The sequence below is a fragment of the Hyperolius riggenbachi genome, chromosome 2, assembly GCF_040937935.1.
Source record: "Hyperolius riggenbachi isolate aHypRig1 chromosome 2, aHypRig1.pri, whole genome shotgun sequence".
In the NCBI taxonomy this organism is placed as follows: domain Eukaryota; kingdom Metazoa; phylum Chordata; class Amphibia; order Anura; family Hyperoliidae; genus Hyperolius; species Hyperolius riggenbachi.
In genome coordinates, this window is record NC_090647.1 from 426519192 (window position 1) to 426531254 (window position 12063).

General features: G+C 44.2%; 1 protein-coding gene across 3 annotated transcripts in view; it reads left to right on the plus strand.

The window, feature by feature from the left end:
* The window catches only part of NLGN4X (neuroligin 4 X-linked), a 456497-nt gene that overhangs the window by 311525 nt on the left and 132909 nt on the right, over positions 1–12063 (plus strand). Inside the window, exon 1 of one of the 3 annotated variants that reach the window (XM_068269914.1) lies at positions 2786–2834. The exons of the other annotated variants lie outside the window; for them this stretch is intronic. The gene's annotated coding sequence lies outside the window, so the exon portion shown is untranslated. Of the gene's footprint in view, positions 1–2785; positions 2835–12063 lie in introns of those variants that run through there. 3 annotated transcript variants of the gene reach the window in all.

The following is a 12063-nucleotide window of genomic DNA, read 5'->3' on the forward strand; positions in this document are numbered from 1 at the left end:
TATATGGCCACAACCTACAGTGGACATCACAAGAGCAGTGCAACCCTTCTCCAACACACCAAGTGCCCAAACACTCACATACTGGCCCATCTCATTCCTGCTGCTCCAAAAGGAGTTTTGATCCACATACAGCGGTGCTCGGGTACCCCTAATCACGGATTCAACTTATTCGGCTGTGATTGAAAAAAATCCGGATTTGAGATAAATCTGGCATGATTAATTTCCAGATTTGAGGCGGACTCACAATTTCGACTAAGATTTTTTCCGTGAATGAGGCAATCACGGCTAGCCACGGCCATGATCACGGAATAGCTTTTAAGCTATTATTAAAGCCCCCATGCATGCTACAATTATATTATAAAGGTGATAAGGGGCTACAATTTAAACAAAAAAAATTCCAAAAAGAACTTTACGTTTTTGAGAAAATGGATTTTAAAGTTAAATCAACACTTTAAATTGGGCTATTAATTGGTAATAATTGGTTTTAAACAGGGAAATATGCTTTAAGCAATCGCAGAGGAGATGGCAAGTCCCAATGGCACTTGGCATTAATGGTACTACTGGAGGAGGATGAGTGGGTGATTCCACAAAAACACCCAGAGAGGTTTTTGTAAAAGTTTTTTTTTTCTTGAAGCGAAAGCAATGACATTGTAGCAGAGTTGTCCATGGACCCTGGCAGTGGGAACGCAGACTTTAGTAGTCAAATAGAACATCTTTGGCAGCAGGAGGAGGACTAAGCGGTTAGCGTGGCAGCATAGAATGACCATGTCACCTCACTGGTGGTACCACAGCATGATAATGCTGCCCAAAAAATTGTATGCATCCGTGGACCCTGGTAGTGGGAAGGTAGACTTCAGAATTTAAATTGAGAAACATCAGCAGAAGCAGGAGGAGGAGGACTAAGCAGCAACAGTCAGCACTGCAGCACAGAACGACCATGGCACCTCACTGGTGGTACCACAGCATGATAATGCTGCCCAAAAATTTGTATGCATCTGTGGACCCTGGCAGTGGGAACGTAGACTTTAGTAGTTAAATCAAGGAACATCAGCGGCAGCAGGAGGAGAAGGACTAAGCAGTCAGCACAGCAGCAGAGAATGACCATGGCACCTCACTGGTGTCACCACAGCAAAATATGAACGAAACCAGGCCAATTATGAGTACCAGGCAGGTTCTAATTTGCTTTGGAAAGGCAGGTATTGTTAAAAAATTGCAGCAGGCACTTTATGTCCCCCTGTGGCCGACAGCAGGAGCCAGGAACTCACCTTCCACTCAAGCCTGGTTAATTTTCAGGAAGGTGAGTTTGTCCACAGAGGTGTTGGGCAGCCGAGAGCGCTTCTCGGTGACCACGCCACCGGCCACAATGAAGCATCTCTCGGAGAGGACACTGAAAAGGGGGCAGGACAGGACTTACAGGGTGTACTGGACAAGCTCCCTCCAGATGTCCAGTCTCTTGACCCAGTACTCCATGGGGTCCATGGGGCTGTCATTGTCAAGCCCGCTGAACTACCCCATGTAATCAGACACCATGCTGGTCAATCACTGCTGGTGCTGGTTAGAGAAGGATGCTGTGTCTGGCACCGCTGCTCAGGGCAATTGTACTGCATACAGGCTCTTGCTTAGGATCAGCATGTCTCCAGGGAGCCGGCTGCTGCTGCTGGTGGTGGCTGCAGGCACCTGTTGCTGAAATGGCAGAATAGCAACAGTGGGGGTGGAAGGCTGTGGGAATGCTTCCAGGAGTCTGTGCACAAGGGCCTCCTGCAACTCCCTTGTGCATTGCTCGGTGGTGGATGGCGACATAAACTCCCCCAGCTTCCTCTTCAGCATCAAGGTGATTCAGATGTCCTCCCTTTCACCCATCACCCGGTGGTCCCTGCAAAGGCAGCACAACATGTGCGCAGCCATGGGTAACAGGTGGGCATTGGCAACAACATCTTTGTCCCAGAGGACATGCTCGTCATCCTCTTCCTGCATAGTGTCATCCTCCTCAGTCCTCCACCCCCATACAACAGCAGCGGCACGCCTCAGCATTCAGGTTAGGGGGACTTCCAATTCCTTCTTCTCCACTATGTCTAAGTCCTCCTCCTGTGAGGGGATTGTGCTGCCTGCTCCTGATCCAGTTGCCTCAGGGGCTGCCTCCCCCTCTTCCATTAGATCAGACATTGCCCTGTCCAGCAGGCAAACCAAGGGCACCCACTCATAAACGGATTCCCGCTCCCGGCTCACTATCTTGGTTCCCTGCAGGAAGGGAGTCAGGACCAGGCACACTTGCTGCATCTGTGTCCACTGAGCTGCGGTGATGATCACTTGGAGTTGCAGGTTGTCTTGACGACATATGTAGTTGGTAAGAGCTGTCCTGTGCTGCCACAGCTGCTCCAACATTGCCAGAGTTGAGTTCCAGCGAGTTGGAACATGAATAATAAGCCAGTGTGATGACCCTCACTCTTAGTGACTGAACAGTGGCAGTGAATACAAAAAAATGAAGTTGATCACTGGCTATGAGCTGAATACAAGTAATACAGTAAAATAATGAGCACAAAAATTAGTGGACAGCAGTCTGCCTGCACTAATATAACAGTACAAAGTCACTGACTAAACTTAGTGACTGAACACTGGCAGTGACTGCAACTAACTGAAGTTGATCACTGGCTAATGAGCTGTATATAAGTGATACAGTAAAATAATAAAGAGCACAAAAATGAGTGGACAGCGGTCTGCCTGCACTAATAGAACAGTACAATGTCACTAGCAAAACTTAGTGACTGACCAGTGGCAGTAACTGCAACTAACTGAAGCTGATCACTGGCTGGCTGGCTGGCTTAGCTAGCTAAAAGGTATACAGTAATAGAGCAGTAGAATCAATGTGAAGTTGAACCTGCCTGCACTAAGCACAGCAAATCAGTACACTGTCACTGACTACTACACTGACTACAGCTAACTTAAGTTAATCATTCACTGGCTAGCTAAATACAAGTATACAGTCAGTAATAGAGCCGTAGTAGATAGAATCAGTGAACCTGCCTGCACTGCACTAAGCACAGCAATCAGTACACTCTCTCACTGACAACTACACTGACTACAACTAACTTTAGTAATCACTCACTGCTAGCTAGCTGAATACAAGTATCAAATATAGTATAAGAGTAATGTTAGGACTAAAAACGCTATGTTTTTAAGACAAAACACACTTGCTTTAGTAACAAATGGCCTGGAGATGATCCTCTCAGTGCCACAGTCTAGCAAGGATGGAGCTTTTCATCATGGCCACCACTTTATATACAGGAGGGGAGGGCATAGCCTCCCCTCCTATGATTGATTGCTAGGGCCTGGCTTGGGGGCCTCTGATTGGCCCAGGGACATCATTTCCACCCAATCATGATCTAACTAATCATGGCTTTCTACTGTGATCACCAGCATGATCACAGCCTGAATATTTGTATTCACGGCTGCCTCGTGGTTGAATACCATGATTGAAAATCGATCACGGCTTCGGATTCGGCAGTCGAATAGTGAAAAAATGGTCGAGAATTACGGCAATTCCGTGATCACGGAAATTATCCGAGCACCACTGTCCACATAGTCACATACACATACCCTGTACACTTCTTTACATGATGTAGACCCGCAGGCTATACACTTATGCACATGCTCTCGCTCTATGGTTTCCCATAGGCTGTATTATTTTCTGACCTGTGTTGTACCTAAAATGCAACAATTTTGTTGCCATCAAATATTTGAAGACCTTGTTCTGAAAAATAAAAAATGTCCATGCCAGTTATGTTTTATTGGACAGCAGTTCTCAAGAGGGATATCTCCCTTTTCTCCCCAACTTCTCTGCTGGACAGGTGTCCTCTATCATGGTTTAAACTAATTATTCTGCTCAGGCAGCCCTAAAAGGAAGCAATATGAGGGTGACAGCTGCAGCTCTGTATTTCAGCTACAGGCGAGAAAATATAACCAAGACTTATGGCTCTTCAACACTTCTAGTTCGCTAGACAGCTCTGCTGCTGCTGAAGATAAACTTGTGCCAGCGATTGTGGAGCAGACCAGCTTTCAAAAGTGTATAGCTGGGAATAAGGCAGCAAATAGACGTTGACAACTAAGAAAATGTGATATTGTGTAGGCGAAATAACAGCTCCATTGCGCTGGTGACAGAAGCATTATCATTCCCAGTGCATTACAGCCTTGTTGCAACTCACCTTTTTATCTTCTCTTTTCTCAGTGGTGTGAATGCAGAATTAACTATGATTTATTTAACATTAGCCATAAACCTAGGCAGCCATTATACATTTCAGAGAAATCCCTAAATTATTTCATAAGTGTATTCTGAAAAGAGAGAGAGATTGATTTATAAATTTGCGTTGGGCGTCTTTGGGCACATTGCTTCTTCCTTACTCATGTTTTAGGTTCATTTTCTGTTTATCCCATTCCTGATTTTTTATTTTTTTTCATGTGTGTGAGCTTTATGTATTAAGCTAAATGTAGTCAGTGCCAAATGTATGTACACCTTGTACAGTGCGCACCATTTATTCTTATGGATGGTGTATTTTTTGAAACTATGAGGTGTAGTAATTATATGTGTAAAAACACATATATGCAACCGAAATTATGCAATTTGACTTATCTAGGGGAGTCGTCACTATTTAATTTCATTCATTTTCCTTTTGGTTGTATTATAAGCTAGAGGCATCTACATTAACGTCTGTGGATTACTCTAATGGCATTATATAAGCACGGTTGTCAGGTATGAGCAAGAAACTACGTCAGTGCGAATTTACGCATCGTAGTTCGCATCTACGCATTGTAGTTCGTAGGTGAAGTTTCAAAACTACGCTTACGAATTTACGCGTAGTAAAGTACCGCTACGCGTAGCTTACGCCCACTATGCGTAGTTAACAAGTGTATTGCGTAGTGAACTACGAATGCGTTACTTGCATCTACTTTTCTGCGTGCGATTGTATGCTTACAAATTTACGCATTGGAAAGGGTAATGTACGCATGGAAGAGTTCCCAGTACAAGCATTAAAAAAAAAAAAGGAATGAATGCGTAAAATTTTCTGCATACGGGCATAAGCATCCGCATAAACTACGCTTTGCATTGTGCGTAATTGCGTATTGCAATGCGTAGTCTACGAAATGCATACAAAACGAATATTTTATTTCAAAGTCGTAGTTTGGCGAAGCGTAATTGCGTAAAACTACGCGTAGTTCCAGCGTAGCGAAGTTGGCTGACTACGACCATCCCTGACGCTTGTATGTCATCTTTTTTGTCTAGAGCTTACATTAAAATTCCTTCACCATGCGGAGTAATATCATCACATATTGGTGTCTTTAATCCTCCTTGAGTTGCTTGAGTTGCTTCTTTTTATTTTTACTTTCATTTCTCATTTATGCAATGAGTTGAAAGCTCTATCCAGCTGATGTCAGTGTTATCCTTTCCCTAAATGATTCTGAAAAATCGATGAATTTTTAAAAGCCATAATTACTACACAACAAAGTTTATGAATGAGGACTTTCCTTTAGGGTGAGATATGGCCTGTGTAGCTCCAATATATTCAGGAAGCTCCGAGATCCACTGATGTACAACCTGCTATATGCTTACCTATTCATTGTATAACCACACACTATACACTTACCATTGCATTTGCTCACAGGCTGCATGCATTCGTGTAGTACATTTACCAATGTCCTCAACACTATACACTGTTTAAACTGAATGTGTTGTACACAAAGGCCAAACACATATCCATGCAGTACGCTATCCTCCAATTTACACTGTGCCGAATAGGCATACATTATTATTATTAGTATTATTTTTTGTTTATATAGCGCCAACATGTTCTGCAGCGCTTTACAAAGCACAATAAGACGACAAGGGGAACATAGATACAACAAACAAATGTACAGCAGAGTTTCAAGCAGCACAAATATTGTTACAAAAACAGTAAACATTAGGAGGATGACCCTGCCCTTGCGAGCTTACAATCTAATGGGTTGTGGCGAACACACTAGGTAAGGAGGTAGAGGATGGATGAGCCAGTTTTCCTTTTCCTCTGGTTACATTGTGACAGATAAGTAAATAAGGGCTATAGAATGTTATAAGCTTGTCTGAAAAGGTGTGTTTTAAGAGTGTGTTTGAAGATGTCCAGGTTTGGAGCATGACGTACAGGCTGTGGAAGAGAGTTCAAGATATGGGATGATGCTCGTGTAAAGTCCTGGATGCGAGCATGAGAGGAGGTGATCAGCTTAGAGGCCAGGAGAATTTCTTGGGAGGAGCGAAGGTTGCGGGAGGGGCAATATCTTGAGATTAGTGAGGAGATGTATGGAGGAGACAACTCGTGGAGGGCTTTGTATGTTACAGTCAAGAGTTTGAACTGGATCCTCTGGGTAATAGGTAACCAGTGGAGAGAACGGCACAGTGGGGCTGCATCGGAAAAGCATGTGGAAAGGTGAATGAGGTGGGCCGCTGAATTTAGGAGGGATTGGAGAGGTGCTAGCAGGGTGTTGCAGTAGTCTAGGCGAGAGAAGATTAAGGCATGAACAAGCATTTTGGTGGCCTCTTGTGTGAGGAAGGGATGGATACGGAATATATTTTTGAGCTGGAAATAGCAGGTGGTGGTTAATGAGGCAATGTGAGGTTTAAAGGAGAGCTCTGAGTCAAGTAAAAACCCCAAGCAGCGGGCCTTAGTGGTTGAGGTTATTGGGGTGTTGTCTACAGTTATGGTTGCAATTGGTGGGGGTGTAGATAGCGGTGGTGGAAAAATCACAATTTCCATTTTAGTCATGTTGAGTTTGAGGAAGCAGGAGGACATGAATGCCGAAATGGCACGTAGACAGTCGGGGACTCTGGATAGTAGTGAGGACAGGTCAGGAGCTGAGAGATGGATTTGGGTGTCATCCGCATAGAGGTGATACTGGAAGCCAAAAGAGTTAATTAGTTGTCCCAAACCACGAGTGCAGATTGAGAAAAGAAGTGGCCCAAGAACAGAGCCTTGGGGTACACCAACAGACAGTGGGTGTAGGGAGGAATTGGTGTTAGAGAAGGAGACAGTGTAAGAGCGTCCAGAGAGATAAGAGGAGATCAAGGAATGTGCTTGCCCCTTGATTCCTAAAGATGAGTGTCTGCAGAAGCAGAGCATGATCAACCGTGTCAAAGGCAGAGGAAAGGTCAAGGAGTATTAGAATGGAGAACTGGCCTTTGGATTTAGCTACCAGTAGGTCATTAGCAACTTTCGTGAGGACAGTTTCAGTGGAATGGTGTGTGCAGAATCCAGATTGAAAGGGGTTAAGTAAGGAGTTGGTAGAGAGAAAGGCAGACAATTCTGAATGGATGTGACATTCCAGCAGTTTAGAAGCAAAGGGGAGGAGCGAGACAGGACGGTAGTTGGATAGAGAAGTTGGATCAAGAGAGGGTTTTTTGATTAGTGGTGTGATGATAGCTTGTTTGAATAAGGAAGGAAAAGTACCAGTGGAGATAGACAGGTTGAATAGAGTTGTTAGAGCGGGATTAAAGGAGGAGGAACGCTGAGGGATTAGATGAGAGGGAATGGCATCCAGGGCACAGGTAGTGAGGTGCTTTGGAGATTAGTGAGGAAAGACACTGTTCAGTTAGTGTGGTGAAAGATGTTAGAGTGGGAGAGTGGTCTTGTGGAGCGGGGGGAAGGCAGTTAGTGGTGACCAAGGGTGCAGGCGGACAGAAGGAATTTATAGGTGACGGTTGAGCTGGTAAAAATGATTGTGTGTTGAAGATATTACGTATTGCATCAATCTTGCTTGTAAAGTATGATGCAAAGTCGTCGGCTGACAGATATGTGGTAGGGGGACATTTGCTAGTGTATATTATTTTTACACTTCTAATCTAATTACTATTTAGCCACTTACTTTAGTCCTTCTATTAATAATACAATAACATTTTTATTCTTCCAATAACTACTAATTTTAAGAATTAATCTGAGAATTGCCAGAATTCATTTTCACACAATCTATTGTTCACACAACCCACTACTAATTAGCACTGAATATTGGATTAACTAGGTTTTTACATCTGTATATCGTGGGATATGTAAATCCATGTATTATTCCATATGCATGCTCTCTGCAAAGAGTTAATCAGAATCCAAGTAGGACTGAAATTGTCTGCATATGTATTTATAGATAGGGCAGTTTCAGAATATATCTTGATTAATTGCTGAGCATTGATAAGAACATAGACACCCAAGTCTACCTATATATGTATAGAACTAATATATTCTAGCAAGAGCTTTCTAGGGCAGTCACTAAAAATTCTGATAATAAATTAGATCTTTTTCAGCCAAAAGAGCATCTCATTAACATCCATAATGCATACAGGAAATGCCTACAAAAAACAAAAAACAGAGTGCACAGACATATTGCATTATCAAAGCAAAGCAGTGCAACTGCACTGGTCGGTTAGGCCTTATGCTAGGTACACACAATACAATTTTTTGGCAGATTTACTAGCTAGGTCAATTATTTCCAACATGTCCGATCTGATTTCCAATCGATTTTCCGACTAATTTTCTGTTCACTTCTATGGAAGATCAGTCGGAAAATCGATCGAAAATGAGATTGGACATGTTAGAAATAATCGATCTGGCAGGTAGATCTGCCAGTAAATTGTATTATGTGTACTTAGCAATAACCACTTCACAACCACAGGCAGCTTTAAGGGCTTGCTGCAGGGCCGCACAACTCAGCACACAAGTTATCCCTCCCCCCCCTTTTCTCCCCACCAACAGAGCTCTCTGTTGGTGGGGTCTGATCACTCCCCCAATGTTGTTTTTTTTTACATAAATATTTGTTATTATTTTATTAACAAATTTATGTTTTTTGTTTTTTTTACCCTGATTTCTCCCTACCTACCCCGCCAGCCAATCAGCATGATCTGCTGTCATAGGCTTCACCCTATGACAGCGGATCACTTCCGCAGCAACAGAGGGGACAGTTGTGTCACATGGCTGTCCCCAGTACAGTGCTGCCTTAGATCGCAGAGCTGTACATGCTAATTAGATGGCAGTTTTGCCGTCTAACAGTCTCCAAGCGGCTCCGCTCCACCTACCAAGCAGGAGATGTGCGCGCAGCATGCGTGCGATCTCCTGCAAAATGAAGCCCCAGAACTTTGCTGCGCCAGTCTGTGTCAGGCGGTCCTGGGTCTGCAGCCATGCTCACTCCAATCGGTGTGACGCAGTTGGCAACCAGTTAATGAGAACATAAAGTGAGAGGGATACAAAGGCTGCCGTCTTCATTCACTTATAAGTAATGGCAGTTACCTGGATGCTATGTTGAGATTTTTGGTTTTAGTTGTTTTGAGTAACACACCTGCAACAAGCATGCAGCCAGTGAAGTCAGGCAACTAGCATTTAGGGATGGTTGGTAATGCCAATTTCCAAGTTCTGATTTGTGAGTAGTAGTTTTTTTTGTCCCTTTTTGCATTCTCTGATTGGCCAAATACTTCCAAATTCTGTGATTGGGCTCAAATACTGAGTTGCGGTATTGCAGTATTACTGCAGAAATCCAATTTCCGAGTTTTGTTTCCCGATTTCCGAGTTCTGATTTCCGAGTTCCAATCAGAAATGCGGTAAATCCACATGGAGCAGGCACCAACGATGAAAATAGTTATCTCTTTATTGATCACATCGATTAAAATCAGCAGTGATATAACAACGACAGACCGCTGTTTCAAGCCATGGGGCTCTTTATCAAGTTGTCAAAAAAAAATTGCAGTTTTGACGACTTGATAAAGAGCCCCATGGCTCGAAACAGCGGTCTGTCATTGTTATATCACTGCTGATTTTAATTGATGTGATCAATAAAGAGATAACTATTTTCATCGTTGGTGCCTGCTCCATGTGGATTTACTGAATCAACGGCTCCAGTGGTGTGGAATGCCATAAGCTTGGGCACACGTTTCTCCCTACATTGGATGGGTGCTGACCCAAAAATCTTTCTTGTGTCTATCAGAAATGCGGAAATTTCAATTCTGCAAAAGCTGAATAAGCATCCCTTCTGGCATTATTTATGACAGACTGGAGATGGCAGCATCCATGTTCCACTCACTTCAGGATCCCTTTAACATTATACCGTTTTTTTTCTTCTTTGTAGGAACCCTGTAAACAGCTGAGACAATCTGTGGCTTTGTGAAATGAGGAGTTTTAGACACATAAATAAATAAAGGGTGTTTAAGTGGTGTATTATATATGAAGTGACATTGCAAATAATAGCCATCAGCAGCTAGAGATGTCCCGAACGCTTGCCAGCAAACGGTTAGAGGCGAACTTTAGGTGGTTCGAGTTCGCCGGCGAAGGCGAACTTTTGCGGAAGTTCGATTCGCCCCATAATGCTCTATTGAGCAGAACTTTGACCCTCTGCATCACAGTCAGCAGGCACATTGTCACCAATCAGACTGCACTCACTCTTGGAGTCCCACCCCCCCTTATAAAAGGCAAGGTTCTGCAGTCGTTTTCCTCACTCGTCTGCCTCCAGTAATTAGTTAAGGGACAGCTGCTGACAGACTCTGCTAGGGAGAGTTTAGTTAGGATCTTGTAAGTTTGTTCCTAGCGGATTGTTATTCCTTATACTCCCTAACTTCCTCCCTCCTCCCTCACTCCCTCCCTCCTCCCTCCTCCCTCACTCCCTCACTCCCTCACTCCCTCCTCCCTCACTCCCTCACTCCCTCCCTCCCTCCTCCCTCACGCCCTCACTCCCTCATGCCCTCACTCCCTCACTCCCTCACTCCCTCCTCCCTCACTCCCTCCTCCCTCACTCCCTCACTCCCTCCTCCCTCACTCCCTCCTCCCTCACTCCCTCGCTCCCTCACTCCCTCCTCCCTCACTCCCTCCTCCCTCACTCTCCCCTCCCTCACTCCCCCCTCCCTCACTCCTCACTCCCTCCTCCCTCACTCCCTCCTCCCTCACTCCCTCACTCCCTCCTCCCTCACTCCCTCCTCCCTCACTCCCTCACTCCCTCCTCCCTCACTCTCCCCTCCCTCACTCCCCCCTCCCTCACTCCTCACTCCCTCCTCCCTCACTCCCTCATTTCCTCCTCCCTCACTTCCTCACTCCCTCCTCCCTCACTCCCTCACTTGCTCCTCCCTCACTTCCTCACTCCCTCCTCCCGGAGGGAGGAGGGTCTCATCATCCAGGGAATTGTAGTATTTCAAAAGCCAGCTTACATTCCGTGGCTGGGAATTGAACCCAGGCTGGGCTGGGAGTTGAACCCAGGTCTCAGTGTGCGGTAGGTAACTCATTTAACCACTATACCACCAACCACACTACATGCTGAAGCCAGCCTAGCATGTACCATTATGATCAATCCAAGAGAAAAATTAGCTTGCTTAATCCACGGAATTGTACTATATCAAAAGCCAGCTTACATACCCTGGAAGATGAGACCCTCCTTCCGGAGAGAGGAGGGAGGGAGGGTGGAGGAAGTGAGAGAGGGATTCCTGATGTCATAAAGCAGTGTAGGCCTGCAATTGAATTCAATGAGATTTCTGACCTTAAAACACTGCTTTGTATTAAATCCAGATTTTTTTCTGGGACTTTTGATGTGTATTTTACTCAACCATGTCTTCCTTCAGATATTAGACCCCATGAAACATCTTTTCTATCATTTTTCCAGTCAGCAGAAATGTTTTTAAATTTTGAAGTTCGCCTCCCCATTGAAGTCTATTGCGGTTCCCGAAAGTTCACGCGAACCGAACCTTCCGCGAAAGTTCGCGAACAGTATTCGCGAACAGAAAATCGGAGGTTCGCGACATCTCTATCAGCAGCAACCCAAAAATACAGTGACTGGCAACCTCAGGCTAACAATATAACAATTAGCAATATAGAATATCTATTAACATATTATATATTCAAGCAATGTACACACTATTTGGGATGTAATATGCATGCATTATAACGTGCATACGAAGTCAAGTTAATAGTATGAATTGAGTTTTGAGGCATTGAAAAAGAAAAAAGGATGCATTGCAAAGATCTACTATCTCAGAAAAAAACATTTTTGAATGCTACTAACCATGCATATTACATACGGTAACTT